Genomic DNA, 27,125 nt, shown 5'->3' with positions numbered 1-27,125 from the left:
GTGACCAGCAGTTCTGTGGGCAAAAAAGCCTTGTTATGAGAGAGGTCAGAGGAGGAGGCCCAGACTGGTCAAAGCTGACAGGAAGGTGACAGTAACACAAATACCACACATTACAACAGTGGTATGCAGAACAGCATCTCTAAACACACAACGGGCCAAACCTCTAAGTGGATTGGCTACAGCAGCAGAAGACTTAATAAGTCTAAAAAATAAGTCGAATAATTACCTAGAAAAGTGCTCACTGAGTGTAGGTGTATAATCAATGTGTAAATAAATACATGAAAAAAATAATAAAACTGTGGACAAGTAATATACAATATTTATTTTGTGAATTCGGAATATCCCAAGCATGACATTTTCTTTCTCAGCCATTTAACTCTCTGTCACACTATTATGCAGAGAAAGGACACTGCAAACACTTTTCCTGCTTTAATGTCCTAGAATAGAATTCATTTGATAAGGACAAAGTACATGTTTTAAGGTTCCTATAAAAATGGAGGAAGAAAATAACCAGAGGACTAGTCCAGTCCTCTGAGGTATGTCTGGCTCAGTAAGCATAATAGAAAAAGAATACTATTGTCAAATATGATCTATGAGAGCTGTTTAATAAAGACATATCTCCCAGACACTGCAAGTGACGTTTGCAATAAATTGTGCTGATTCAGAATATAAATGGAAACCAGGAGGATGCCGCGGTGACTGCCGTGCATCAGCACAGAAAAACAACAGCAAAGGTCATTACAGAACACAGACTGCCCACTGCAGGCAAGGCTAGGGGTTGGGGAGGGGGGCTAGGTAGGGTTTTTAGTGGATGAAACCGGAAACATTTAGTCTTAGGTTAAGGTAGGACATTCAGCCACACACAGATGTGCCGCACTGTGTTGTTTTACTGATAAGGAGGATTCTGGAGCAGCATGCAGACACAACTAACTGAATGAAAGCCAAAGGATCGTGTTCTATGCAAGATTAACAAGATTCAGAAAAATGTAATTAATTTCACATAGCATCATCCTACAGTTTGTGCTCTTGGCGAATATACATAATTCACATGAGACTAGTTAGCTATTAGCTATGACTGTTACTCAGCTATCAAAGAGAAATGTAGATTCACCACTGTATCACGTGTTCTCCATTTGGAGATAATGGCTCTCACTGTGGGTCAGTGGAGTCCTCGAGCCTTAGAAATTGGTTTGAAACCCTTAGAAATGGCTTTGTTCTAGACCAATATATCTCAACAACTTTTTTCTCATCACTTCTGGAAATTCTTTTGATTGTGGCATAGTCTGCTTGCAGAAACTTTGTGGTGTCCGTAAAGGACAGTGACCAAATTCTTCTTTTGGCTCGGTTGTACTCCAGCTAATGTTAGCCATTCGCTGATTTTAAAAGATAAATAAATGGAGGGATCTGGTTGCCAATAATGAAAACAAACCCCCACCACAAACACCATTAGTTTTATCACAAAACTAGCACAATTGAGTTGGAAACACCATAATTTGCCTGTAGCTTGCATTACCACTAGAAGTTTGATAACTTCCTTCATTACACAAATCAGGCCCTGAAAGAGAGAGAGAGAGAGAGAGAGAGAGAGAGAGAAAAAAAGTTAATTGTTATTTATCACACCTGGATATGCCTTTGTCAGATAATCTAGTTTTATGTTTGACCATAAATAATTTAACGTTCCTTAGAGCTGTGAAGTGAGAGAAGTTCAGAACTCTATCTGTGTTTAAACTGCGAGGAGTAAGAGGTCAGGAGCAAGTGTTTTATAGCTCTATGCATGGCTGAGGTTCAGAGTAAATTAAAGTGAAGCCATGCACATTCCTCAAGGCTACTCTTCCTTTCCCACTATAACAGGGTGGATATAAACTGAGTAAAGGGGTTCAACACAGAGGAGATATGTGTGTATGCGCATGCTTTTCAGATTTTATATTTAGATAATGAATAAATCAGTAAAATATTTTTCTTTTAAATTTAATTTCCTTCCTTTCTTGCCAGCTGGTTTGTTGAAGAGTGCTACAGAGTGCCACTTGAACCTTTACTCTGTGTCCATGCTTGAAAATTCAACCACATAATCAGTATGGACTGGGGCACTTTGCAAGAGGTTTTCATGTTTTCGTAGTGAATTTGAACAGAAGTCAACTATCGAATGGGGGGTTTTGAGGAATATTTTTTGGGGAATAGGCCACACTGCACCATTCTTACTACACCCTCCCACTCACTCCAGCTCTTCATATGTAAGTGATAATATTGTTTGCAGCACAGCACAGCATCTTTAGATCATCAGTATATCCACCAAAGCATATAAAGTAGTTATGCTGTTCTTTATTAACCCTTGTGTTATCTTAAGGGTCAAAAATGACCCGCCACTATGTTTAACGGCAGAGAAAACCCCCTAAATTATCTTTTTTCAGCTTGAAATTTGATAACTTGTATGAGGTTGTTTCTTTGTGCAAAATAGCAATTAAGCTGCTTTATTTTAAGGGTTTAGTGAAGGCGGGTCATTTTTTACCCTTAGGACAAAGGTAAGGGTAACAGGATGTTAAGTCTAAACAAGGGTTAAACCTGTACAGTATGTGCCACCAAGGGATTGAAAGATGTTATTGTTTTCATGGAATGTGTTTATACTGTATAGTTACTAATTTTTCAGTTTGTATCTCATCGCAGTATGTCTTACAGTGAAGTTAATTAGGGAACCTAACTTTGTTTTGAAATGCATCCATCTTCCCCCCACACCATGTGGCAGTGTAAAACAGGCCTCCGCACTGTTACAATTGCTTTGTTGTGAGCAACGTCAAAGGCAATTTGCTTGATTAATTGATTGATTGATCGGTCGACTGTCAGACTACAGGGTATAATTTGCTCCTCAGTTTTCCCTCTCTCAGGCAAACAATGCGTCGCGGCATTCATCATCGCTGAAATAACAGGCTCTATCATTAATCCTGCGATGTGTGAGACACCCACTGTCCATTTTCTCTGGGGATTTTCTGCACAAGACATCTGCTGTGTGCCTGAAACACTTCAGCATCATGTCCAAGAATGGCTTTTGTAACACTTATTTTCCTGCCATCTGCGGCAGCCCGGTTCTTGGACACAGGAGGAAGTATGGAGGGTGCTCACAATATGTTTTTGAAGTGTCGACCAATTTAAGATAATATCATTCTCAGATAAAGAGCAAGATTTCAAATGCTGCCAAACTGTCCTTCCGCGAAAAGCTTTTCATACCGTTCTAACTCTTACTATATCCCCCGTGATTCCTTGTGCGTGACTACCTCAGCTATCACTCGCCCGAAGGTTGTGTCTTTTCCTACGGCTTTGAAAGTCAAGCTTTGTAGCTTCACTTTCCGCTTTGGAAAAGACAAGTGTTTCTAAATAAAAGGAATTTTTCAAGCCGCAAGTTTTTTTTGGCTGAGGGTGAGTGAGTGAGGAGCTTTGCTCTGAGCGCTTTCTCTGCTGCTGGAACTCGTTCTTCATTAATATGTGTGAGAAAACCGGCCTCAACGGGGCCGAGTGATCTTCTGCTTAGCCACAGGAAACAAAACCACTCTCCGACTACAGGAAACAAAGCCTCAGCCTGCTGCCAGAGTCGTTTCAATGAGAGAGGCATGCTGGCCAGACACTCCTCTCGTATTATTCATCTGCACAACTCTGTATTTCTTTGATCGGATTTCTTTGTTTTGACTCATCGTGAGAATTTCCAAATAATATGGCCTTTGATCACACCATCATTTATGGACGCGGGACATTGTAAGAATGGAAACATTTGGTGTGGCGTGTAGACTGAAAAGTACCTGAAGTTGTATCATTTTTTGCATTTGCTACCATGCGCAGTTCTTTGTATTTCTTTGATCGGATTTCTTTGTTTTGAATCATCGTGAGAATTTCCAAATAATATGGTCTTTGATCACACCATCATTTATGGACGTGGGACATAGTAAGAACGGAAACATTTGGTGTGGAATGTAAGTACGTGAAGTTGTGTCATAATTTTTGTTTTTAGTGTGTTTCATACATTGTGGTGCTCATTGTGGTGGAGTACATATGAGTTGTAGTGAACTGTGAACTCACATCAACTCGAGTTGAACCAATTAGAGTTGAACGAACACATTTTTTTACAACGCACAATACTCTGTGTGGTCTGACAAAGACATATGGCACCACTTTAACTTCCTTTGATTTATTTAGATACTCCAAAGCTGACGCACACTGAAAATGCACAGCGTGCGGTTGACATCAGCAACATTGGCTTTGAATGCTCCCTCCATGCTGTGTAGTTAGTCCAGTCTATGTGCTGGTATTGACAGAGCATAATGACCCGCAGTCCACAGTTCAACTTAAATAATGAACACTGACAACCAACACAGGTCTCTCCCCCCTCTCTCTATCTCCCTCTCTCTCTCATGCTGTCTGCACGTATTAACACACAGGCACACTCACTCGGATACACATCAACACACCCACACAGCGTAGGAACTGTGCTTTGAAACAAAGCATATAAACTTTTCCCAACACCCTGCTGAATGCACACTGGCGACTATCCACGAGTGGCATCCAGTTTTCCCCTTTGACCGTTGGAAATGCACCGTGGAATGTAATATATTTCACAGGATTTGGGGAACAATCGCATTACTTTCAGTGGCCAGTGGAAGGTCAGGTGGAGATTAAAGACTGAAGACCACCCCTCACCCACCCCCTGCTAACAAACGCCACAACACACAGTCCCTCTCTAACTTACCCCGGACCCCTTAAGAGCCCTTAATTTCCCCTGACTACCCACCTGTGCCTCCCTAACTTAACTCCTTTGAGAGCACACTGTTTGTACAGTTGCACTGACCCCAGGCACTCCCTTATTATCTCGGAGGCGAGGGATTATTTTTTTCGGAATCGAGGGCGGGGGCACGGTTCGGCAGATTAAATCTATGCAGACAGAGCCACTGAATAAACTTCCTTTCATAACACAAAGACACCCTGAGCTCATCATACTCACTATGATCTGATTAGATGTAGGATCTCAGCTTATTTCTGACAGGAGTTTACCCTTGGAACAAAAACGCTTAGTAACACAAAAAGTCAATCTCTGAGTTGCATAATACAACCGTGATTACGAGAAAATACCCTTTTCTTTCTTTAAATCTTCTTTTGATCCACTTAGGCTCTCTCCCCCAAGAAGCGCCATTCATTTGAGTAAGATTTGCCTCTCCTACAAAAGCTGAATTGTTCTCCTCCCACATTAATAAAACAGCATTGACCTTCTCCTTATATACCTCTACGTGCTGAGAATGTTCCTGAGGTGCTCACGGCTCTGCAGGCCCTGAGAAGATATCATCCCCATCGCCACGGTCCTCCTGTTCCCACGCCTCCGTCAAACCTCTTCTGCCCTCCGTCCTCCTCCTCCTTCATTTTCCACACATCACGTCCCTCCATACCTGGCTTGCCCCTACACGCTCCATCGTCACCTCCCTTTCATCTCTCAGCACCTCCCCCCTTGCCTCTTCCCCCAACTTCTCTATTTTAGTGCTGTATGTGATTAAAATTGACGCCCGTGCGTCTGCTTGCCTGTCTGTCTGTGTGCACTGCAACAAGTCCCTTAACCAGTGTTTTAGTCTAATAATTCTAAATGTCAATTTCAAGTCTAAATGTAAGACAAAAACACTTGTTAAGTTATTATTATTTTTTTTTTTTGGGGCGTTTTTACAGTGTGTCTGTCCAAAAACAAAAGGGGTCCCCCATGTTAGGAATCAGCAACTCACACTCCTTGAGATTTGAGAGTTGCTGGTATTCCACCCTCTCTTTACCTGAGAGTAAGGTTTGAAGAGAGTCTGGACAATCAATAGCATGAATTACCTTGGAGAAAAGAAAGCCAGGGCTGAATTTGGATCCAAGGGCCAGAGTCAATGATCCCAACCCTATGTAAAATCCTGGTCCCTCAAGAATGTGTGGAGACACCACTCAGTTTTGTGGTTTCTTGTGGAGTTCTTCTTGCATGTTAAGAAACAAGGCGAGGAATATAACTCAGTGTTTGCTCTTTTCAGAAAAGAAAAGTGTGTATATAATAACCATCACAACAGAGAAAAAAATTCCAGAGAATGGAGATGGAGAATAGGGAAGGATATTGTGCCAGTCGGGCGGGAGTAGAGTCCATCAGATTAGAGAGATTATTTTATCCAGATTTGAATATAGATACAAATACATTATTCAATAAAGACAAATTAAAAACAGTGGACTAGATCACACTGAGGTGGTAGGAGCTTCTCACATGAATGGGTATTTTCTCTTTGAAGTTTGTCTAGTTAAGCAGAACATTTTTCCCAACTGTTCCTCCTTTGGAGAATTGTTATCGTCTGTTGGAGAGAGTTCACCAGTAAGTTCATCTGTCAGCAGTGAAAGTGATCCATTGGGAGAGATGTTTAGATTTCACTGTTCGCCTGTTCAAACTGCACAAGACAAACTGAATTGGTGTACATACATCATATTTTTTCTCATTAAAAACAACATTGACAGCAGATTGATGCAGATTCTTTTAAATAGAATGCTGGTTTTTATTTTTTATTCAAAGTTTCTCCGACATGTTTGACATACTTTTGAACAAAATGCAAAATGGCCCTTTGTTCTGTTTGAACAAAACTATCTAGAATATACCCATAGTGCAGGGCTGTCTGAGAATCATATTCTATTTGTGATGAATTACTCTGTTTGAATTGGCTATGAAAATCCAACTATGCCAGCTTGACCAGCTTGGGAATTGAGCTGGTCTAGCTGGATATGAGCTGGTCAACCAGATAGTTCTGGCAGCTTGTCTGTTTCAAAACATAGCTTGAGCTGGTCAAACCATGTCAAACTGGGAGCTGGTCTGAACTGGACAACCAGCTACCTACTGTTTCAACACCTAGCTTGAGCTGTTTTGTCAGCAGTCAATTTTTACAGTGGCCTGGCTTTTACAAGAGAATCCAGGGCTTGGGGGTCAACGTGTTCCAGAAAGCTTAATTACCTGAGCCAGGATGTATTTATAGCTATATCAGTAAGGAATAAACAAGTTAGGAATTTAAGAGACTTATTTTAGCTGCCAAAGTCATAAAAAAACAATAAATAAATGAATAAAGAGTTACTGTAAAATCATCCATGAATTCTACTACACGGATGAAGAAATATTGGACGGAGCGTAGGAGGAACTGGGTTTAATTGTACGTTGCAAAAATAACTCACCGCACTGTGTGCTCAGGTATATTTAATAATAATAATAATAATCCAGGCCTTTTAGAATTTTCCGGCTGTTTCTGGGTATAAGATTTTCATAAGCACAGCCATGGCTGTCTGCCCGTGCACTTGCATGCTTGTGAAGGCAGTGTTCTACACCAGCAGGACTATTTCTCCAATCAGGCCCACGTGGGTCTTAGCCACCCGGAGAACAGTGGAAACAGGAGGAAATCACTCCTGACTATTACAATTGTGCTTCAGCGTTTTCCCATGAGTGAAACTCAGAACATCTGGCTGCAGGCCACTGGATTCATGTTTGCTTCTGCAGTTCATAACATTTGTTTTGTGTTTTTTTTTTTGAAGAGGAAGCCAATTATTTCCTGAATAATGAAGGGTACACAGCTGAGACAAAAAAGAAGAAGAAAAAAACACTCTGCACCCCCAGCGAGAATGGAGTCAAACTGCACTATGATCATTTTTATCTTTACCGCATTTATACCACCTGCTGGAAAATCCTATTTAATAATTTATAACATACATATATTTATATACCTCTCATACAATGTTGCAGCTACAGTGCAAACAATAGCAGTAAACATGAAAACATAGGAACGGAAGTAACATAAGGCTAATTGTCCTTGAATAACCTAAAATGACATCACCCAAAAGTTGCTAAATTTATGAAACCTTTTTTTTATCAAGCATGAAACCGGAACTGACGGCAGTTCCCTGATATATTAAGGTAGTGAATGCCACATTGAGGGTGCACAGAAGCTAAAAAAGCACTCCGCTTGCTCTGAACTGCACCTTTGGGGCACAGAATAGCCTAGCATCAGTAGACCCTGAAGGCTCCATTTTGTTGGGACGGCATAATGATAACATTTCATTTAAAAACCCGGGTTGCCGACTGCAACATGTGAGTGAGTACCGCAGTCTTGGATCGAATCCGCCCCGTGCCGAGGGCAACTGTGGCCAACAGCCCTGCTGAGACAGCGCAGAAATGGCTATGCTTTGCCCCAAGGGATATACTGTACTATGGCAGGGACTCAGTGGGTAGTACAGCAGTGTTCATTGCCTGTGGCTTGCACTCTGCACATACAGCACTTACAGTATGATTGGGTTTCCTCCACCCTGACCCTGTGTGCAAGAAGAAACAAGCTCTGTCTTTACCTGCCAATGGATTATTCAAATCTTTGGCTAAATTGTTAATCAAGGAAAATTATTTAAAAAATGTTTCTGCCTCCTCATTTTTCAGCTCAGGACCCTCCACTGGTGTGTCTGTTTGGCACAAGCAGCTTTCAAGCTCCATTGTTATTATAGTAATTTTTGTAAGTAAATATCTTGAAAAAAAATTACATGCAAGGCTATCCCATTAGTACAAAGTGTTTTTATATATTTTTGCATTGTAATTTTGTAATTGTAAAACAATTTTTTTTTACCGAAACAGGGTAGATGAGATAGACTCAAGTCTCCGTTTGTTAATTCCAGAGGGAGAGGGAGAGAGAAAGAGAGTCTTCATGCATCTATGTGTGTTTGTATATAGTGTAATAACCCTTATGACAGCTTTATCATAAATAGTAGCTTGTCATATAGAAAGTTCTGCATATTGCAAAAATGGTGACAGGTGGGCTGGGTGAACTAATGGCTTTAACCATTCTCTGTTCAAGCAAATGAACAGTGAGGGAAACAGACAAGCAAGTTTGTTTCACACCAAGTGACCCCCATCACATCCATCCATTTAAAACAACCCAAGGAATTCTATAATAAGCTACAGCTGATGTATATAGTTGATCTGTATGATCTATCCGGGAATATTAAGAAGCCAGTTATGAATATTCATGGGGCTGTTTGTGAGTGAGTTATGTGTCTGTCACTTTCACTAAAGCTGATGCTCAAATGCAAACCAGTTTCATGGTCTGTGTGCATGTGTGCGCGAATGCACTCGTGAGTTTGTCCATGTGTCTGTCTGAAAACAGAAACAGCTTTTACTTTTTCATCTTAAATCCTTTGCCCATCCATGTTTACTTATCCAGATCCAGAAAATTCACTGGAAATCATTTGTGTCTTTGTCGCAGTTCCAAACAACTTGTTTTGGCCAAACACATTTCCTCCTTGTTCTTATAAAGCAGGTTTAAGCTGCGGCACGGGTAGACTAAGGCCAGCAGGCTCTTGCTGCCAAACAGGTGGAAAAGAGACAGAAAAAAAGGAGTTTGGCGCGATGTATTTTTGTCTGCTGCGTACGGGGAGCCGAGGGGAGCGGTACTGTGAGGTAAATGACCCCACCGTGTGTGTGACAGGCAGAATGTTCCGGCAGGTCAGTATAGACTACGGGTGGAACCTTTGTGACTAAACACCGTATTACTGAATAGCAGCTGGATTTGGGACTGGTTCCCTAGCAGGTGCAGCTGAATAAGAAAGTGTCTCAGTGAAGAATTGATGGATAGGCCATTGTGCCCACATCCTGGAGTGAAAAAAAGAAGAAAGAAATGAGTCCATAAAAATCCCATGGTTTACTCCGCTTTGAGACGCTTATCAGAACAGGCCAGAGGGCAAGGGACAGGAAGTGATCTCATTCTCAAATTTCCCAGATAACAACACTTGTATCGAAACCCCAGTGCTGTGCGTGCATGCATACACAAACACACACATGCAAATGCACACACATTAACTCCTTCATATGCACACACACACACATACACTCACTCTCTATCTCTCTCACAAACACACATATTTAACTTCCTGTTCAAATGCACACACACACACTCTCACTCACAAACACACACACACATATTGAACATCCTGTTCATATGCAAACACACACACACACACACACACACACACACACACACATACCCTCTCTCTCTCAGACACATCTATTTACGTTCCTCTATATATGCACACACACACACACACACACACAGAGGTTTAAGATGTTCACATTGACATTAATGGTCTGCAACTATTCTATTTTTCTCTCCTCTTGTTTTGCATTTGCCCTTTGATAACAGAAACCCAACAGCAGCCCGTCTATGAGAGAACACAGTTTGAAAGACACTGTATCCTGGGACAGGAGCAAAAACCTATTAACAATAAATATTGTACTAAGAACGTAGCTACTTCAGAGCAGCAAATCTTTAAAAAATATTAAAATATATCTTACTTTTCCTTTTTAGAGGAAGTGGTGGTACCGGCCTGACTAAAGATTTCTCCAGTCATTTTCCCACTCACTGCTTCAGTAAATTGTCAGGTGGTAGTCTCCTAATGACTATGCAAAACCGTGTCTACCCATCCGGTCAACAGGGGGAGCAACTGAGCATGAGCAGACAGGCCAGGCAGCAGCCATTAGACCTCACGTTAAAGGTTGATGTAAGTACCCAGAAGCCTTTTCTGCAGTCAGGAACTCAAGCTCGGACCAATTCTATACGATGTGCCACACATGCTACTATTATCCTCCCCATGATAGAAGTAACATTCTTCCGCATGTGTCGTATGTCTTAATTTATTTCCAGTTTTCCGTTTTGAGGCATTTACTGCAGTGTTGTTCACGAATTGATCATGTGGGTAATAAAAAAGCTCTGCGGGCCTTTCAGAGGCAACTGTGAGGGCCGGCTTTAGATTTACCGAGCTAGTCTTCAAAGATCCAGCATGTCCCCTGGAGATGAAAGCAGCTCTTTAAAGCACAATAATAGCGCATGAAAGGAAGGATTTTTCAATAAGAATTCTCTGTCATGTTTAATGATTTCTTTTCGCAGCGCTGCGTCCAGACCCGGGGCCCGAGCGGTGCATGCCGCTTTCAGACTCGAGAGTCGGTTACCGTTGCGTAAGGACAAAGAAGGGTCTTAAGCGTTCGGCTCCTCCTCAGAATGCTAGTTGCGCTAACAGTCGCGCAGCCCGGTGAGTGGTGGGGAGAGATGTATGGAGTGTAAATCAACGGCGAGGTCAGCTGGCTCTGAGAGACCACGCTATTCACTCAGTGCATTAGGACACGTTTGTAAACAAACAACGAAGGTTAAGTGCCTTGCTTGGCAACACGACTGCGGTGTCATGTCTGCTGAACATCATTCAATTCAAGAACTGAGCCCATATACAACAAATGCCTTTTTTCTGAATGTTTTTACTGTGCATCTTCTCTGACATTCAATTAATATTACACACTAAACACAGCGGTATCTGAGTAAAGCTAACAAAGCAAATGTGTTACAGGATAAACAGGAAGAAAATAAGGCCGGTATTCAGGGTTATACCGGCCTTAAAGTGTCTCAGGGGTCCCATATAATAATGCATAAACCAGGACTCTTATACCCAGGTCTCTATTAAGAGTGTGTTTCCAATCATTAAACAGCCACCACGTACAGTAGGATTCAATAAGTAGGTCTGGTTATTAATTATGACTTAGCTATCACAAACAGCACTGATATCGTGTAACCTACCAAGGTCGGCAGTCCGAATGAAAGATACATTGTAATAAATCGATCAGCAACAAGAAGAAGACTAGGAAGCAGAGGCAGAAAAACTCTTTAGCAGTGTGATGTACAGCCCTTACACAGACACTTCAGTGACTCATCCATTAAAATGCATATGTACTTGAAATAACTAATCAATAAATAACAAACCTTCAAGAAGTACAGTGAGGATAATTAATCAATATGTTTTCTCACTCTTCCCTCCCCTAACATCTACACAACACTTCTGCGGTCACATGTGCCCTTCTGGGATTAATCTTAAATCTCTGATATCTAGAATGTTCTGTATATGATGTAATCGCCGGTGAAGACAGAGCAAAGGTGAACATGAAGTATGGGGAGAGAGGGATATCTAGGGCGATGCTGTAGTTGAAATTATTGCAGTTCAGGCATGGCACAACATCTGGTTAACTACGATAGGAGAGAATCTCTGTCTGAAGCCTGCAGCTAGATCATAGAAACAAAAAGATAAGAGTGGATCTCATGATTTATGAAAAACATATAATCCTTTTATTTTTTGAGAAAATGTTACATGGCACTTTCGAAAATAAAATATTATTCTACACCAGGGCAGACCATCCAGTGACGTGTCTGGGAGCCAGTGTTATTATATCAACGTTTTTCAGTGACATTTAGTATCACACTTTATACAATGCTGAATTCCTGAGTGCTTATACTTAATCACCTTCCCTGATGTCTATCCTACTAAACTTATTCCTGACTGTAGGAAAGTCTTTGGATTAAGTTTCTCAACCTTTAAAAACACATTTAAAATTCCCCTCATAATCGCAGATAGCTGTTTCCAGCAATGTTTTATTTCGAAATAGTTGCAATTGAAAAGTTAATTACAGTTGCTGCTTCAGTGAAAGGAAACTCACATGATAGTTCTTTCTTTTTGTTTCCACAAAGCCAAAACTTTCAAAAATAAACATGGTTTTATAAGGGAGTGAAATATACATAACTTTAATCTGCAAATCTTGTGGGAAGGGCACAAACATTTTGAAGGCCCTTGATAATTTATTTGGAAATGAATATAGAACAGCAATTTTGCCTGTCTCGACAATGAGTCACACCAAAGAGAAAAAAGTGCTGGTTCAACTGCTCTGGGCGATAAATATATCAGCCAAAGAGATGCTATCATGTGGAAGTCCTTGTGTGTGCATATGTGCATACACCATTGTATACATTTTCGTATACGTGTGTGTTCGTGTGTCGCTGCATGCATGTATCCTTGTGGGTATAGGTGCGTGTCGGTGTGTGTGCAGGAGAGGCTGGCTAAATCACTACAAGCGACCGAAAACCATGGCGTCAGCCGAGCATTGCGACTGGCTGTGGCATTGTGTCCTAACAATGCCTGACAAACTGGGCCAGTGCTTTAAAAGCAGGAAGTAACAGAAACAACTGGAGCCAACGGCAGCGCAGTTTCCTCCTGCCCTGCCCTCATTGTTGGGTCATTATTCATTCGGAGGCTCTCGCAGCTGAACTGTCCGGGCTTCTGCGCACCAGACCTCCGTGTGGCTCTACATCCACTGACAAGTTTAACTATTTAGAGACACAAAGGACATCTAACCATGTTCACTGGAATGGCTTATTTCAATGACACAGATGACAAACACAGCTGTTTCTGAACAGAAAACGGCGCAACAACTAAACTTACAAAACAAAAATTCAAAATAATAATAATCCTGAAATTATTCATAACACAGAACCGTGGTGCCACCAGTAGGTGTCAGTGGAATTATGGGTAATTTCTCAGCGCCGTGAGATCTGAATCCTGACATTTCCAATTACCCAGACTTTCCCAGATCACACCTCAGTGTGTCCCAAACACCTCCTGCTGGAAGGGAGGACAGGCACCTCAGTCTGCCGCAGACACTCCAAGGGTGGCATTTGTAATTTAGAGGCTGTTTGGGTCTGAGGCTTCTCCCTGAGTGATGCACGCCCTCGTGATTAATGATCGCGGTCCTGTACCGGTGCCTGCCCCCCCCCCCCCCCCCCCCCACCACGGGCTGCGTAATTTAACACAAATAAAGTAACACATCTGCAAGATCAATTGCCTCGTGGCGTCTTCATCGACAGGGAGAAAATGTCCTGTCGGAGGAAACTCACTCTGTAACAGACGGCCATGTTGTGTGATGAGTGTCCATGTCTGGACGTTCCTGTTGAGTTGGCCTGCTGATTGAGACCCACGATGCAGGTGGAACAGACTGCATACACCCCTCAAGAACTGTTCAATGATGTCACGGTGCCTAATTAATCTCCATGGGAACAATTACCCATATCCCTCAAGTTGAAATCCTGCCTGTACTCGCCCTGTTCTCTCCATCGACTGGCGACAGCAACAAGATCAAAGTATTTGGTCACGATAAAATTGCTTTTGCAATGACAAAAGTTACCGTAAGGACATTTTGCATTTACAAACACCATTTAGCTGGCTACCAAACTAGCAACTTGTGTACAGTAGACTATATCCTGTTTCTATAAGCCGATATAACTATGTTGGCAGTTATGCTCTGATGAGTTCTTTTTGTAACTGCCCTTCCAGGACGGCTCAGTTGCAGCAAGTTCTGTGAAAGATACAGAGTGACAAAAATACAGGTTTGTTTGTCATAGTTGCAAGTTGATGGTGTCAACGGGGCATAAATAAAAATCTTTTGTTTGTTTTTTGTTTGATAGGGGTTTTCCCCACCCTCACCAGTCACCTTATTAGCCCTGCCTGATGGGGTGGGGTAAGGAGTCTGGTTTTGGCAATCCCCCCCTACCCTAAAAATGCTGAGATATATGGCTTATGTCTGGCAGGAACCCTAAAAGGATGGTGTTTATGCCTTTTAGTCATGTAGAAACAGTGTTTCAAAGACTAATAAAAGTCTTCTCATTTTACAAGGGTTTCTTGATTGAAATGATGATTGCCATTTTGTTTAGTTTCCAGACCAGACAAAATAACAACTATAGTACAAAATTGCAGCAATTTCAGTCTCTGTGAAGAAAGAATGTTAATAATCAGATCTCAAAACAAAGAACATTTTAATGTTTCACTTGGCGAGATTGTAGAATCCAATGAGTTTATAGTCAATGTTTTCCCTTTCACTCACCCGAGCTGAACAAATAGTTTGGTAAAGCGTCATGTTAGGGTCTTAGTATCTATTGATTTATAGATTGATAAGACATTCTAAACAGTTCCTGCAATGGTCTTGTTTTAATGAAGCCAAAAATTACTTTAGGCCTGATTTTAAGCAGAGCTTGATTAAATAATTATCCGATTTATAGTTAACCCTTTCAACACAAGATTATTTTTCTTTCCATGGATTGTATATTTAGTCGGTAGCAAAGTTGTTGAAATGCAATGGGATCTGCAGGATATTTTCTTCCTATTTATGTAAATAATTGAATTATTTAAAGTAAGTATTTGACCCAGGTTTGAACACAAGCCAAATAAAATGCTTTACACCATTAAAGTGTCTGCAGTTTGTATTTGGTAAGTATTCGTAATGGGTGAGTATAATTTGAGTGAGTTTAAGTTTTGGCAGGAACGGCAAAGCAATTTGTCTTAATAATACACTCAGTGATCACTTTATTAGGTAGACCTGTACACCAGCTTGTTAATGCAAATATTTAATCAGCCAATCATGTGGCAGCAAGTAAATCCATGAAAGCACATATATGGTCAAGATGTTCAGTTGTTGTTCAGACCAAATGTGAGAATGGTGATCCAAGTGACTTTTACCGTGGAATGATTGTTGGTGCCAGAGAGGGTAGTTTGAGTATCTCGGTTTGCAGAGAATGGTGCAAAAAGTGCTCATCCAGTGAGTAGCAGTTCTGCGGGGCGAAACGTATTGTTAATGAGAGAGGTCGTAGGAGAAGTAAGTGTGAAGCAAATAACCGGGCATTACAACAGTGGTATGCAGGATAATGCCTTTGAACACACAACACGACAAACCTCTTAAGTGGATAGGCAACAGCAGCATAAGTCAAAATAAGTCTAATACATTCCTAATAAAGTGCTCACTGAGTGTATATGCTGATGAGAAAAATAAATGTTACTTCATTCAAGGCACACATGCAGAATTAATTCACATTCAAATTTAATCTTTTTTTTTTTCACTAATTAATAATATAATAATATTGACACTACAGAACAATTAATGCATGCTGATAACAGCACTACATGTTCATATTTCTTTCATGGTTAATTCATTTTGACACCACACAAAAATATGATAGTGTTGCTATGTATTGCTGCTTTATTAATGGTTAATTCACACTATACAGGCCCGACAAAACCATTGACAGGTTTTTAAATCACAGTATGTCATGTACTATGTTCCATACTGAGTTAGTGCTCTCCTGGGCAGAAGCTAAAGAATGAGAGAGTCTGCCCGGAGACCTCCTTCCCTTCGCCATTAGAAACAGGCATTACAGAGTTAGTCATCCAAGCTCAATGCCAGTCATTTACAGTAGCCATGTTCAGAAGACTGGTCCCAAAAAAACAGCCATTAGTTTGAGTTAGACAAGGGAAAAAACAACACAGTTAATCCACAGACTATCAAATTTAGTTCCCCCTGTAATAACACGGAGAGCCTCTGGGTGCGGGAGACTGCGAATGATGTTCCGCAGCGAAGTTATTCTTTAATTTCCTCTGCGGCGTGCGATATGAAGGGATGTGTCTTATAGGAAGCAGCTGGGACAATACAGGCGGCGTAAGCCACGATAACCAGCCCGCTCTTCCTCCGCGCTGATGACCCCTACAGACTGTTAAAATCATCCCCTCAGATCCTTTCACCTCCCTCTGACCGTGACCTTTGAAATACTGTGTCACACGGACGGGGGTCACAAGACTGCACCCCTCGTGTCCCCACAGTGATCCGCGAGTGCTTGCATCAGCTTACCTGCTGACCCACCTGTCTGTAACACACTCAGAGCGGGCTACACACTCAGCTCCAGTGCTGATAGCAGCAGATCAGAGTGAGAGATGCTAAACTGAGACTCCCCTCTATGAACACTGAAAGGAGGTAATTATAAAATCACTTGTGAATATTACACCTGCGTATAAAAGGCCTGGGAGAAAGGGAAGGGCTTGGCAAGAGAATTTACAGGATCTCTATGAGTAATACACACATACTCACCCACACACAGACCACACAAAAATACACATACATATCCACATATGTAAATATATGTATACACAACCAGATATACTCAAACATGCAGCCTGGTCTAAGATGGGCAGGCATAACCAGTACACTAATATCTGTATTTTTGCATTTTCATTTTTTTACAATTTTCATGCTTTGATTTCCATCTGTGAAGGAGGTTGTGATACTTTTCTAACCGATTTTATCTCATTTGAAATTTGATAAGGAACATGTCTAGCCGTCAACCTGGCGGTTCAGCTTTGCTTCCACTGGCGGATGAGTGCCACATTTTCCACGCTTGTTTTTATCCTTTTTTGCCATTTTGTCTCAGAAATAAATGTTACTAGTCTATGTCTTAGCTAAAACTGTCTCTTTTTTGTCCCTGTGGGGCCACTTACAATAGATGGAGAGCTAATGTACCTAACATAGCTCACACAGCTCAATCACCGGAGATGATAAAATTGCAACCAATCTTCATTCAATAACCCATAATGACAAAGTGAAGACATGTTTTCAGACATTTTAGCACATTTATTACGTTTTTCAGACCCTTTGCTGTGACACTCCAACTTGTGATCAGGTGCATCCAGTTTGCTTTAATTATCCTGAAGATGTGTCTACAACTTGATTGGAGTCCACCTGCGGCAAATTGAATTGATTGGACATTGGCACACCCCTGTGTATATCAGGTCCCAAAATTCACACTGCATTTCAGGACAAAGAACAAGCCATAAAGTCCAAGGAACCCAAACTAGACCTCTGTGATAAACTTGTGGCGAGGCATAGATCAGGGCAATGTTATAAAACCCATTTCTAAAGCTTTGAGTGTTCCCAGGAGCACAGTGGCCTCAATAACTGTGAAATGGAACAAGTTTGGAAGAAGAAAGACCATCTCAGCCGCACTCCATCAATCTGGCCTTTATGGTAGAGTGGCTAGACGGAAGCCACTCTTGAGTTTGGAGTTTGGACTCCAAAAAATAAATATCTGGTCCGATGAAACAAAAATGTAACTCTTTGGGCAGAACTCCAAGCACTAAGTCTGGTGAACACCAGGTACTGCTCATCACCTGGCAATACCATCCCTACGTTGAAGCATGGTGGTGGCAGCATCATGCTATGGGGGTGTTTATCAGTAGGAGGGACAGGGAGACTGAATTAAAGGAGGGTTGAATGCAGCCAAATATAGAGAGGTCCTTGAAGAAGGTGCACGTGACCTCAGACTGGGACAAAAGTTCACCTTTCAGCACGATAATGACTCAAGGCATGCAGCCTAGACAAAGCTGAAGTGGCTTCGGGACAAGTCTCTGACTGTCTTTGAGTGGCCCAGCCAAAGCCCTGATTTAAACCCCTTAGAACATCTGTGAAAAGACCTGAAGATGGCAGATTACAGACGCTTCCCATCCAATCTGACGGAGCTTGAGAGGATCTCCCAGGCAGAATGGGATAAACTGCCCAAATCCAGATGTGCAAAGCTTGTAGAGACTTACCCAAGAAGACTCTGTAATTGCTGCCAAAGGGGCTTCTACAAAGCACTGAATTAAGGGTCTGAATACTTATATGAATGAGATTTGCAAAAATTTCTAAAAACGTTTTCACTTTGTCATGATGGGTTATTGAGTGTTGATTGAGGTGCAAAAACTGAAGCGATCTGAATACTTTCTGAAGCCACTGTATTTGCTCTGTCCCCCTGCCTCACGCCTATGAACATGACTGCTTCTTTAAAGACACAGTGTTTTTTCTCTTCACCTCCACAGGTTACCTGTCAGCATAGAACCCAGGGCACAGCATGCATCTGTCTGCCGGTGTGAAGTGCAGAATTATTATTTTCTTTTCCTTTCTCACTGTTATATTCACAATGTGCAATGACGTACAGACAGGAAGCAGAGGGAAGCGGTGTGAGAATCTGAAGCATTTTTGGACGGGATCGTTGCCCAACACCTTTGGCGTGATACCCGTCTTGACTCCCGACTCAATGCTACATTTCACGCCTTTACAGGAAACATATATGTGTAAAGCAGCAGGTTGGCTTTTTTGAAGTGTGTTAGGCTGCTAATAAAGTGTTCTGTTTTGATGTGTGAAACAATGCCGGTGTGATGATGTGGTATTTATAACTCCAGGCGAGGGGCTGAAGACAGCCTGTCGTGTGACGTTGATGTTCCCATGACCTCCAACCTTTCTCTACTCAGTAACCAGCTCTGGGGAAGCACCACTTGAGCTGTCGCAGTTTTACCCACGTCTGACCAGTACAGCTGCAACATGTCATCTAGGCAGACGTTTTCCCAGGGATCTTAGGGATCGTACTGGACAGAGATATTTAGGTTGATCATCTCAGTGCTACTCCCCTTTCTCAGCCATATACAGGGAACCTCTACAGTTCAATCCAGAGGCAGTGTTCAGCCCAAAAACAAACAATGTTAAATTAATACCATAGAATCCGCCACAGCACTACATCTGTTCCTGAAACCACCACAAAGGTTTACCCATCCTAGAAACCACCACAATGCTATATCTGTCCCGAAAACCACCACAGCACTTTCACAGTAACTGTACTGTACTGTTCCATTGTCACCACACGTCCCACAGCGCTGCGATATTCACCCCATATTCCACCATCGTGTCACCCATACCTTAGCGGCCAGCACAGTTAGTTTCTTATTAAAAACTGTTCAGCTCGGTGACCGCCAATACTCTGCGTGTTCCCCTGAGGGCAGAATTACCTTTTAGAGGTGAATCAGTTGGTGCAAGGCAACATTTATTTCCAGCAGTTCCTGCTTGCTCTAATGAAAAAAGCATGCAGCATCATAAAAAGGTCATATTTTACAAAATTACTTACACTGTGCCTTGCGACTTTATATCCAACAGGATGCGCCCCACATTGAATGTATGACATTGGCTGTTGTTTATGTGTTTTTAAAAATATTTTACAGTTGGGTATCTTGTAATTTTTCCAATTTTATACTTTACCATAAATGTAGCGTCTTATTTTCATTTTACAGGGCTGTTCTCAACATCTCACCTGACAGTCTCTGGCTGTGGTCCCACAAGGACAAATGAAGGAACCGTACACGGTTGTGCTAATCTCACCGTGTGGTCTTTACTGTTCCTAGCACTGACGTCTGTAATTTATGGTAGCAAAAGCAGTCACAAGCCAGATGCTAACCAGGGTAGGTCTGCAATGGTGTGAGTGATTTAAGATATTTGGCACTAATGCGTGCAAAAATAAATCTGTCCAAGCTCTAAATGTAATGTTTTTACAGTCGGCAGGGATTTACTGAATAGCTCATAGTACATCTTTTTTTTTTATACAAGTGCATGTTTGGATGGTTTAGAAAGGCCATCTCTCCAACTCATTCCTTTACTTACAGGAGACAGAATAGCTGTCATCCTCCGCTGTGTTTTCAGCGGACTGATGAAAAATAATGAAAATACATATTGAGAAATGCGCTCTCCTTTTCAACATCAAAAATAAATGATGCTATTACATGTCTTTACAGACATACATACAATGGGGTGCAAAAATATGGGCACCTCTGGTTTAAATGTCTGTTACAATGAATCTGTATGTGATAAAAAGCAAACCTGAACTCTAAATGAGATTGCTTTTTATTTTTATTTTTTACTGTATATAAATGATAAAAAGGAAAAGGGCCCTGTGCAAAAGTTTGGGAACCCTTTTGGATTATTCTTTGTTACTTTTTAAAGATGATTGCTAAGGCCCAGATCCAGGTGATTTAACGAGTCAGGTGAGTATAATTCCAGGGCCGAACTTTTTATTCTGAAGTAACTCCATGCCTTCTTAAGTATCTGACTGCAGTAGCTGTTCAGTCTGTTGTTAACAACCATGGGTTCCTCTGAACAGTTGTCCAAGGATTTCAGAATGAAAAAAAAACTCCTACCTATTTCCACCATCATACCTCAAAATCAACCATGATGATGATGGTTTTGGAATGGCTACCACAGTGCCCAGACTTGAATAGTATTGAAAATCTGTGGAGAGATCTCAAACATGCTGTAGAGGAGGCCAAAGAATATTTCTGAGCTAGAGGTGAAAAATCTTGCTAAGTGATGTGTTATGTTTAACCTTGTACCATTTAGAGGTCAGGTTCACTTCTGTTGACTCAGATATTAATTGTAAAAGGCTTTTTGACCAGGCATGCCACATTTTTGCACACTACTGTAAGTGGATGGAAAAGGACATCTTTGCTTCCATTTACAATCAACTAATCTGTAAAAGCAAATAGAAAACATTTTTGTATTTATACATAACAGTGCATGGCACGTTGTGAGCCAAAGTGTGCAGAAATTGAAGGAGTCTTTCTTTCTGGGCAAAGTGGTATTTTCATCATGGATTTTGATGCGCCTGAGCTAACAGAAATGACATCACTTTCAGTGCACCAAAGTGGGGGCATACCCACTCCTGGGGAGCTGTCAGTCAAGATAGAACAGCTCACTGCCATTTTGACTCAGCCTAGTAGACTCCCACCTGCTCAGACCAGGTCTACAGCGCAAATCGCAGCCCAGTGAATTGAACTCTAAGCCGTTCACATGCAATGCATGCACGATCACAGCCTATTCAAAAGCAAAACATATGGCGTCCAATTTGACTTTGATATTAATCCCACAAGCAGGAAAAAAAAACAATTGCATTTATTGTTCATTGTCTTTTTTTGTCATTTTAATTCCTGTGTTTATTCCGGTTGTGTAATTGCTAATGGCTGTTCTTATACTCCACTGCGGTCCCTGGGGTACTGGATTTCATTCCTTTTCTTACTCCCATCTGTAATAAGAAGAATGACAATAAACACCATGTGAACAATCTTTTCATGTTAATTAAGTGACTGTAGTTAAAACGTTAACTCCAGTTACGTCCGTTCATCTCTCAACGGAGCAACATAAAAAGATGCTTCCGGAAACTAAAATACCGACATTCGCAGCGCACCCACATGCTGTGCTGCTTATGCGGCCATGCGCCCTGCGACATTGATTCCAGAAAATAGACTTTTATCCGTCACAGGCTTTCATCTGTTTTATCTGACACGGGTGGAGGTCTGAGACCAGACCGCATGAGCAGGATTGGCCTCTTCCAGGCTGTGTTTTCTCAGATTTAGCCATATTAATTTGGACTTTGTAATAAAAAATTATGTATTGCATATATAAACACAATTATTGTGCCGCCCGCTGCTGTCCAAATGGCTGACTGGGTGAAGCTGTAGCTTTGTGAGGGAATTCCCCCACTGCTGAAATAAACAAATTAACTGGCTGTGCACCCAAAAGCACAGTAATAATAAAAAATTATTCCTCCCTAAAACAAAAAAAGCTAACTGTGGACCGGGCAGATGAAAATATCTGAATAAAACAGGCTTCAAGCTATCCTTTAATCCAGAAAGAAGATAACAGGTCTGCTATCTGAGAAGGATATAATGAAATGGTGTCTCTAAAGTGATCAAACTTTTTTTTTTTTTTTTTTTTTAATTACCTCCACACACACACACACACACACCAGAATGGGAGACATGGTAGAACACACAAAGACCTCAAGATTCAAACTTCTGCTTTTGTGGACCAGATTAAAGACACATCACACACAAATCTCCCCTTTTGTTGCTCTGAACCTGTCTGGCCTATAGAGGTGGCCTTTGGATGGGATACGAGGCTTGAGGTAATTGTTGCAATTTTATGAAACCACAAATGCCAGTTATTCACAGATTAATTTACTTTCTATGTGGCTTTACTTTAGACACACATCTGACCTTGCCGTCGGAAGGCAGTACAGTTAGGGCTCAACACTCTCTGCAATATAACACGGAAAAGATCACCCACCGCAATCCTAGTGTGTTCATGGATTAGGGAATTTGACTGACCTGAGGATGCTCTTAATTCAGAAAACCACTGCACAGCTACACTAGAATAATAAGGGTCTTTTGACAAAAATTAGTTAGTGTCATAAGTATGTTGTTCTTTGGACAATTTCATCGGATTTAGATATTGTACATTCAGAGTACTTTTCGGGTGTCTGTCATTTTGATCTATGAAGAACTGCCCTCCATTTCAGTTTTGCTGTGTGAAAGCTTTGAAGCAAAATATCTCAAAACTACTCAGAATGTTGGTATTATTCCAAGGTCATGTGTCGCTTCGGAAGGTTACATTGGACTTCAGCGAGGTTAAGGGAACAATTTATCACACCTGGTGTACTGGTATACCTAATAAAGTGATCGCTGAGTGTATATAAAGTAATAAGAGTACGTAGCGCTTTGGATAAAGGCGCTCTATAAATGCAGACTGTTTGCCATTTGCAATAAACTGTGCAGAAATTGAAGGGGTCTGAATATTTTCGCGTTGCGAACAATTGCTATTATATTGTATTTTTTTATCTGTCATTGTATCACATTGTATTTCGTTCAACAGGGGTAAATATAGCATATTGCTCTGAAAATCAAAACAGCTCCCTACTCAGCATGCACATAGTTTCCATAGCCATGATGTTACGGTGACATCTCTGCGTTTGCTCAAAGTCACAGTGGCGTTCTTGGAAGGTGCGCAGCATAGGCACGTGGTAAATAAGTCACAATAGACCCACTGAGGGGATGCCGCGGACGCATCTCATATTCCGTTTGGTGATTTTTCATCCCCGCCAGGAAGACAAATCTTCCTTTCACAAGGGAATTCAGCGACAGGACAAGCACTTCTGAAAAACTTTCCTATTCTTATTGATTCGATAGCAGAGGTGACCTTTCTGAGGATTACATTATTTATAGCGTCGCCTCCGACAGTAGTTGACGGCAGCACCTCCGGTGTTGCCTGTGGCCAAACAAATGGGAGGAACGCAGAGAAGGCGAAATATTCCACAGACAACTGGACTGAAGCAGCAGGCCTTGCCTGGTACAGGTCTTTTATTTTCCTTAAACTGTGATCGTAGCCTAACCATGCTTTAGAATTAATTAATTAATTAATATGTGTAATGATAACATAGGCATGGGCAAATTATAAACAACTTCATGAGTGAATACAGTTATTTCATAAAAAATAAAACAACACACGCACGCAAGCATGTAAGCAAGTTTGTACGGCCAAAGCAAAATTATATTAAATAATGTAACTCTTACTAAACCAGATGAAACCGTTCAGAAGATATCGGCCAGAGTTTCCACTCGTGCAAAGAAAATGTACTTCCAGTAATGTTGTGTGCGGTAATGCTATTAGAGTGCATTTAACCTGCAACCACAACAGCAAAATATACTGTAAACATTCTCCATACATCAAAGCTACAGGGCCAGTTCACAGCTGCTGTTAACAGGGATATGCATCATGTTTTCTTACAGATGATAAACCACAAGTTATACGAGGTTACAGACCTGCCCGGTCGTCGAAAACCGCAGCAGATATACCGCATGAACCGGCTCAGAATGTGGATGGAGATAACCATCCCCGTGCTGGCCACACTGTTCTCCACCGAAAACCCTGACCCAGCCTCCCAAGGATGCAGTGTGAATAGGGTCTGACCTGAGGGTCCGACCGGAGAGTCTGAACTGAGCCCCCTGCCAGGCCCAGGAGATGAGAGAACTTATTGGTCAAAACAGCGATGTATTTTCACCCCTCTAAGGGCGGATGTATCAAAACCTGTTCAGGCTGAGGTGAATGTGCAGCCGCCTTGGATCCCAGAGGTGTGGAGAGCAGCCCTCGTGGAGGAGTTTGAGAGGACTAAAGCCTGCAGCCCCTGGCCCAGGCCCATCATTCTCATACCTAAACCCGATGGCTCCCCTCACTTCTGTAATCATTACAGCCACCTGAATGTGATATCTGTCTTTGACACAAACCATTCTCCGGGCAGATGACTGCATGGAATGGCTGGTTTTTGTCAAGTTCCCCTCGCCCAGCCAGATAGAGAGAAGACTGTGCCCCATGGAGCCCACGGTCAGTTCCAGTACCGGGTCCTGTCATTTGGGCTCCATGGGGCACCATTTGGGCTCCATAGGGCACAAGCGACCTTTCAAAGGCTCATAGATATCATGCTCCAGCCACACCAGCAATATGCAGATGCCTACATCAATGACGTAGTGATCCACTCCCATGTACCTGGGCCAATCACCTCTCTCATGTGTAGGCAGTGCTGAGTGCGATGTGTCGGGCGGGTCTCACGGCAAATTCCCTCAAAATGCCGCAAAGCCCAAAAAGAGGCACAGTACCTGGGCGACACAATCGTCTGGCATCTACTGAAGCTTCTGGAGAAGAACGTGGAGGCATTGAAGAACTGGCTCTAGCCCACCACTGAGATTCAGGTACATGTCTTCCTGGGGTCGGCCGGATATTATAGCTGTTTTGTCCCTGGCTTCTCCTCCACAGCCGTGCCCCTCTCTGACCTGATAAATAAGGGCTGTCCAGAGAAGCTGCCAAGCAGAGCGGACCAGGGCTGCAATTCTTATGTTTCACCAGATATGGATGTACATAAATTCCCCAAAATTCAAAAAACAAAAAACAAAGAATGTGTCACTGTCTAAATACAGATTGCATTGTATATACTATATAGCACTTGTCATGTGCTGTTTGGTGTTGACTGAAGTCCTTGTCCTCATCAGACACTGCACTGTACAAATTATAACTAGATAATATTCCGTTTATTGATCTTTTTAAGACAATAAAACGAGGAAATAAGGAAATGTGACTTTCTTTGCCTTAATCAACAAAAGCATGTTTGACTGGCTAATTTTCTTCTAATGATGTTTATACAAGCACATCTACATCACTATAACAAATATTTTCATGCAGTGCAGAGATTCTGACAGTTTAAGTAATACAGTAGTACTATGTTTAGCAATAGACCTTAATTTACTGTAGATAGTTATTGAGCTGAATAACCTCAAGTGTGAATTAGCACCATGGGGGAGTTTGCTGTGTAGAAATTACCCCCCTTGCATTCAGCTTAATAAAGGCACTTTTATTGCTGCTAAAAGAGCACATATTTTTGAAGATGAAGTACGTGAGAAAGGAGAAGAGCCATGCAGTTTGTTCTAAATTGTGGCAGCCAAGGCTGGATTAAATAGCTAGATGACATGCAGCAAACTTTAACCCCATTTAATGCTCCTGCATTACTGCACTCTTTGGAAAAAAAATAACACTGTCTCTTGACTTTAACTGTGATCAGGCAGTTAACGATCTGAATGCAATGAACCAGGAGTAGCTTATAGTGAAATATTTTATACATTTGTGATTTACTTTTTTCCTCTTAGGTGCACATGTGTCAATTAAAAAATTAAATAGTATTTATGTCAAAAATATAAAAAAAAAAATAATGACAAAGATTTTTCATCACTCTGTCTGCGCCCCATTGACCTGCCCTAGGCAGCTGCCTAGTTTGCTTGTTCGAAGATCAGCCTATGGTTGCTAGTGATTATATTAGCATTAGCATTATATTATATTAGCAGTTGAAATTGTACTTACCTCTAGGGTCTTTCAGCGAACTTATCCCTGGTTATGGGTATGCACTTTGTTGTACGTCGCTCTGGATAAGAGCGTCTGCCAAATGCCAATAATGTAATATTAATTTGATAATAAGGTTGATGATAAAATTATATTAGCTTGACATTTTTTACAGTGTAATACACAGGTCCAGCCATGCTATTGCATTTCAAACAAACTGTGAACTATGAGCATTTGTTGAATAAACAAACAAACAAACTTGAGTTGGCTTCACTACTGTTATGGTAAGGTGGATTACAAAGGCAAAAGTTGAGAGAACTAAAACATCTCCTGCTTGCCTGATGTTGCCATGATGTTTTGAGTTCTCAACTCCTACTTAACTACTGTTAATTCCAGAGCTCATCTGCTGGACTGTGAAGTGAAAAGAATTACTGGCTTGACATTGGAGAGGGCATGCAGATGAGGAGGTACATTTTTGTTCTTTAAAGAACAACTATTGCAAATGCACTCTGAACATACAAAATTATATTTGGGTACTTATGTTTTGCTGGCTAGGAATACAATTATATGTACCTATAGGGTGCCACCACGTGATAAGATTTTGAACCTATTAGAAACTTTGTTGTACCTTTCTGAGAGTGGAGTAGCAACCAAACACAAATAGGGAATTCCAAATTGGGAGAACATAGGTGTAATATCTTAATTACGGGTTTGGAGTGACGAGAGTTCCTTAATGAGATCCGTCCCCCCTGTCATCAGAGGAGTTGGTGGTTAAGGCAGAGGGGTCAGAGGCAAAAGGTCAGGGGTTACAGATGAGAGGCTATTAGTTTGGGGTCAGAGGTGAGGAGCAGATAATTGCCTCCATTCAAATTGGGAGACACCATGACAGCGCTATGGATAGCATGTGCCTGTTGGGGAGTTAACGGTT

Source organism: Conger conger, chromosome 3 (assembly GCF_963514075.1).
Source record: "Conger conger chromosome 3, fConCon1.1, whole genome shotgun sequence".
In the NCBI taxonomy this organism is placed as follows: domain Eukaryota; kingdom Metazoa; phylum Chordata; class Actinopteri; order Anguilliformes; family Congridae; genus Conger; species Conger conger.
This window is presented reverse-complemented; position numbering follows the sequence as displayed.